Here is a 6,000-nt window from a genome sequence, read left to right as displayed (position 1 = left end):
AGTAGTGGCAACTGGGAACTGAGTAGCTCGGGGCCGCCGCCGCCATCATACCTTTGAAAGCCTCCGTTTCCACAACCCTATATGGCAGCATCTCCAGGCTAATAAATTTGGCTATGTGCACGTTTAACGCTTGAGCGTGCGGGTGTGTGGCGGCGTACTTGCGCTTGCGCTCCAACAGTTGCGCAAGCGACGGCTGGACGGTGCGCTGAGAGACATTGGTGGATGGGGCCGAGCACAGCGGAGGTGAGGGTGTGGGTGCAGGCCAGGAGACGGTAGTGCCTGTGTCCTGAGAGGGGGGTTGGATCTCAGTGGCAGGTTGGGGCACAGGGGGAGAGGCAGCGGTGCAAACCGGAGGCGGTGAACGGCCTTCGTCCCACCTTGTGGGGTGCTTGGCCATCATATGTCTGCGCATGCTGGTGGTGGTGAGGCTGGTGGTGGTGGCTCCCCGGCTGATCTTGGCGCGACAAAGGTTGCACACCACTGTTCGTCGGTCGTCTGCACTCTCAGTGAAAAACTGCCAGACCTTTGAGCACCTCGGCCTCTGCAGGGTGGCATGGCGTGAGGGGGCGCTTTGGGAAACAGTTGGTGGATTATTCGGTCTGGCCCTGCCTCTACCCCTGGCCACCGCACTGCCTCTTCCAACCTGCCCTGCTGCTGCACTTGCCTCCCACTCTGAAGACCTGTCCTCAGTAGGCGTAGCAAACCAGGTGGGGTCAGTCACCTCATCGTCCTGCTGCTCTTCCTCCGAATCCTCTGTGCGCTCCTCCCTCGGACTTACTCCAATTACTACTACCTGAGTGATAGACAACTGTGTCTCATCGTCATCGTCCTCCTCACCCACTGAAAGCTCTTGAGACAGTTGCCGGAAGTCCCCAGCCTCATCCCCCGGACCCCGGGAACTTTCCAAAGGTTGGGCATCGGTCACGACAAACTTCTCCGGTGGGAGAGGAACCATTGCTGGCCATTCTGGGCAGGGGCCCGGGAACAGTTCCTGGGAGTCTGCCTGCTCCTCAGAATGTGTCATTGTAATATAGTGAGGAGGCTGGGAGGAAGGAGGAGCAGCAGCCAGAGGATTCAGAGGTGCAGCAGTGGACGGCACAGAACTCTGGGTGGTCGATAGATTGCTGGATGCTCTTTCTGCCATCCACGACAGGACCTGCTCACACTGCTCATTTTCTAATAAAGGTCTACCACGTGGACCCATTAATTGTGAGATGAATGTGGGGACGCCAGAAACGTTCCTCTCTCCTAATCCCGCAGCAGTCGTCTGCGATACACCTGGATCAGGAGCTCGGCCTGTGCCCACACCCTGACTTGGGCCTCCGCGTCCTCACCCGCGTCCACGTCCTCTAGGCCTACCCCTACCCCTCAGCATGGTGTATTACCAGTAGTGCAGAAACAGAACGCTGTAATTAAATGTGCCGCTTATTGGCCTGTGGTTGGAGGCTGACTTCGCTTACGGAACGCACAGCAGAGGCAGGAAAGAATTTTGCGCAAGCCTGCTGTAACACTTAGCTGGCTGCATATGAATTAGGACAACTACCCCCAGCAGAGACCCAGTACACTTGTGGACAGGAATACAGCGGTGATGTAAGAGGCAACACAGAGGCAGGAAAGAATTTTGCGCAAGCCTGCTGTAACACTTAGCTGGCTGCGTATGAATTAGGACAACTACCCCCAGCAGAGACCCAGTACACAGAGGACGGTCACAGGCAGCCCAAATAGATTTTTTTTCCCAAATGTTTTTGGAAAGGCCCACTGCTTATATACACTAAATATGTCTTCTGTCCCTGCCTCACCACTACTGGCCCTGGACAATGTAAAATTACTGCAGACTGTTTCACTGTGGACAGGAATACAGCGGTGATGTAAGAGGCAACACAGAGGCAGGAAAGAATTTTGCGCAAGCCTGCTGTAACACTTAGCTGGCTGCGTATGAATTAGGACAACTACCCCCAGCAGAGACCCAGTACACTTGTGGACAGGAATACAGCAGAGATGTAAGAGGCAACACAGAGGCAGGAAAGAATTTTGCGCAAGCCTGCTGTAACACTTAGCTGGCTGCGTATGAATTAGGACAACTACCCCCAGCAGAGACCCAGTACACTTGTGGACAGGAATACAGTGGTGATGTAAGAGGCAACACAGAGGCAGGAAAGAATTTGCGCAAGCCTGCTGTAACACTTAGCTGGCTGCGTATGAATTAGGACAACTACCCCCAGCAGAGACCCAGTACACTTGTGGATAGGAATACAGCGGTGATGTAAGAAGCAACACAGAGGCAGGAGGAAAGAATTTTGCGCAAGCCTGCTGTAACACTTAGCTGGCTGCGTATGAATTAGGACAACTACCCCCAGCAAAGACCCAGTACACTTGTGGACAGGAATACAGCGGTGATGTAAGAGGCAACACAGAGGCAGGAAAGAATTTTGCGCAAGCCTGCTGTAACACTTAGCTGGCTGCGTATGAATTAGGACAACTACCCCCAGCAGAGACCCAGTACACAGAGGACGGTCACAGGCAGCCCAAATAGATTTTTTTTCCCAAATGTTTTTGGAAAGGCCCACTGCCTATATACACTAAATATGTCTTCTGTCCCTGCCTCACTACTACTGGCCCTGGACAATGTAAAATTACTGCAGACTGTTTCACTGTGGACAGGAATACAGCGGTGATGTAAGAGGCAACACAGAGGCAGGAAAGAATTTTGCGCAAGCCTGCTGTAACACTTAGCTGGCTGCGTATGAATTAGGACAACTACCCCCAGCAGAGACCCAGTACACTTGTGGACAGGAATACAGCAGAGATGTAAGAGGCAACACAGAGGCAGGAAAGAATTTTGCGCAAGCCTGCTGTAACACTTAGCTGGCTGCGTATGAATTAGGACAACTACCCCCAGCAGAGACCCAGTACACTTGTGGACAGGAATACAGCGGTGATGTAAGAAGCAACACAGAGGCAGGAAAGAATTTTGCGCAAGCCTGCTGTAACACTTAGCTGGCTGCGTATGAATTAGGACAACTACCCCCAGCAAAGACCCAGTACACTTGTGGACAGGAATACAGCGGTGATGTAAGAGGCAACACAGAGGCAGGAAAGAATTTTGCGCAAGCCTGCTGTAACACTTAGCTGGCTGCGTATGAATTAGGACAACTACCCCCAGCAGAGACCCAGTACACAGAGGACGGTCACAGGCAGCCCAAATAGATTTTTTTTCCCAAATGTTTTTGGAAAGGCCCACTGCCTATATACACTAAATATGTCTTCTGTCCCTGCCTCACTACTACTGGCCCTGGACAATGTAAAATTACTGCAGACTGTTTCACTGTGGACAGGAATACAGCGGTGATGTAAGAGGCAACACAGAGGCAGGAAAGAATTTTGCGCAAGCCTGCTGTAACACTTAGCTGGCTGCGTATGAATTAGGACAACTACCCCCAGCAGAGACCCAGTACACTTGTGGACAGGAATACAGCAGAGATGTAAGAGGCAACACAGAGGCAGGAAAGAATTTTGCGCAAGCCTGCTGTAACACTTAGCTGGCTGCGTATGAATTAGGACAACTACCCCCAGCAGAGACCCAGTACACTTGTGGACAGGAATACAGTGGTGATGTAAGAGGCAACACAGAGGCAGGAAAGAATTTGCGCAAGCCTGCTGTAACACTTAGCTGGCTGCGTATGAATTAGGACAACTACCCCCAGCAGAGACCCAGTACACTTGTGGACAGGAATACAGCGGAGATGTAAGAAGCAACACAGAGCAGGAAAGAATTTTGCGCAAGCCTGCTGTAACACTTAGCTGGCTGCGTATGAATTAGGACAACTACCCCCAGCAAAGACCCAGTACACTTGTGGACAGGAATACAGCGGTGATGTAAGAGGCAACACAGAGGCAGGAAAGAATTTTGCGCAAGCCTGCTGTAACACTTAGCTGGCTGCGTATGAATTAGGACAACTACCCCCAGCAGAGACCTAGTACACTGAGGACGGTCACAGGCAGCCCAAATAGATTTTTTTTCCCAAATGTTTTTGGAAAGGCCCACTGCCTATATACACTAAATATGTCTTCTGTCCCTGCCTCACCACTACTGGCCCTGGACAATGTAAATTTACTGCAGGACGCAATGCTCTGCACGGCCGATATACAAAAAAAAAAAAATGTGCAACACTGCAAAAAGCAGCCTCCACACTACTGCACACGGTTAGATGTGGCCCTAAGAAGGACCATTGGGGTTCTTGAAGCCTAAAATAACTCCTAACGCTCTCCCTATAGCAGCTCCGGCACCAACAGCACTGTCCCTGATCTCTGTCAGAATGCATCTGTGGCGAGCCGCGGGAGGGGCCGATTTATATACTCGGGTGACACCTGATCTCGCCAGCCACTCACTGCAGGGGTGTGGTATAGGGCTTGAACGTCGCAGGGGGAAGTTGTAATGCCTTCCCTGTCTTTCTATTGGCCAGAAAAGCGCGCTAACGTCTCAGAGATGAAAGTGAAAGTAACTCGAACATCGCGTGGTACTTGTCGCGACTAACGAGCATCTCGAACACGCTAATACTCGAACGAGTATGAACTTCGGACGAGTACGTTCGCTCATCTCTACTGTACACCTTATGGATGGTGTGAGACCAAATGTCTTTCAGCCAAGTGCCTGGAAATAGTTCAGACAGACACAGAGGCATGTAATGATGGTGGACAACAAAACTGTTGGAGCTGCTCATATTTTTCAGATGATCAGACGATCCTCTTGTGGTCTGTCGAGTGTGTCCTGAGCCTGGTCGCCTTGTGAGCATTGCCTCAGGCATCCACTGTTCCCAACACCCCCTAACAATCTGGTCAGAACAGTCCAGGTGGGGGACAATTCATCAATACGACCATCTAGCTTCTCACATTCCAAAAATGTGCCCCCTCTCAATCGTTTAACTGGGCAAAATCTCTGTGATTGCATCGTAGAGGCATCTAGTGGTCAACAAGCTCTACACAAGCGGAAAAAGAGGTTCACTACAAGGAGCCTCAGAGACCCTTTTTTAAGCCAAGGGTGGAACCACTTTTATGGCCTAAGGTGGCAAGATCGTTCATCTAATCAAACCACAACTCTAACCATACCTGCCTTAGATGTAACTGTATGCCAAGTTTTGTAGCAAAATGACAACTCCTTCTAAGGGTGGGATTGTTTTTTTTTTCGCAAAGAGTGTATTAAAATGTATCAGTGCAATACTCAACATACAGTAGATGAGTAAAGAGGCATAATCTAAGAAGGGAGAATAGATGTACCCCAAAGATTTATCCTATGTTTTAGTACCCCCCTTTCTTTCGTTTTGCACCATGCCATATAATGCACAGTAAATATCATGGATTCCTACACTGAAGAACTGTACAGAGGTATGGGAGGATTTGTACTGCTCTACAGAAAGGCCAGCACAATTACTTGTCAGTTTGTCTACTCATTAATCCGTAGCCTATTAGTATTTGCCTGTTTGGTTGACATTAGCAGAGGCGTGTTGTTGCCGGGGTCCTATCAGATCCCTTCGTCTTCCTGTTAAGAATAAAAACACAGGTGGTTTTCATGTACTGAAATGTTTTGTGGTTTAACGAATTAGGTTTATAAGAAAGAGTTGGCGTTGGGCCAGTAGAGTAGGCATGGGAGGACTTGTATCTAGACTCAATGGATTAATTTGTCAACACGTCAAAATACTTCAAAGTTCAATGTTGATCGAGCAAATAAAGGAACCATCAAGAACTTACCGGAAGACATTAGGGAGTTGGCTGATGATTCCTTTCTCTATTTTTGTTCGGCCTTAACGGAGCTGAAATATAGATTGAAAAATAACAAGAAGCAAACACTTGGCTACTTTCCAAAAATTGAAACCAGGCCCATAGGTTTTCTTATAGGCCTAGGTAGGGAAGTGGGCCAATGGATCCCTTCCACCCTTCAAAAAAACCTGGTCGAGATTCAGAATTTGGGAAAACTTTCCCAGACCATCCCTCCCTTTATTGCTA

The sequence above is a fragment of the Eleutherodactylus coqui genome, chromosome 11 (genome assembly GCF_035609145.1).
Source record: "Eleutherodactylus coqui strain aEleCoq1 chromosome 11, aEleCoq1.hap1, whole genome shotgun sequence".
Lineage (NCBI taxonomy): Eukaryota > Metazoa > Chordata > Amphibia > Anura > Eleutherodactylidae > Eleutherodactylus > Eleutherodactylus coqui.
This window is presented reverse-complemented; position numbering follows the sequence as displayed.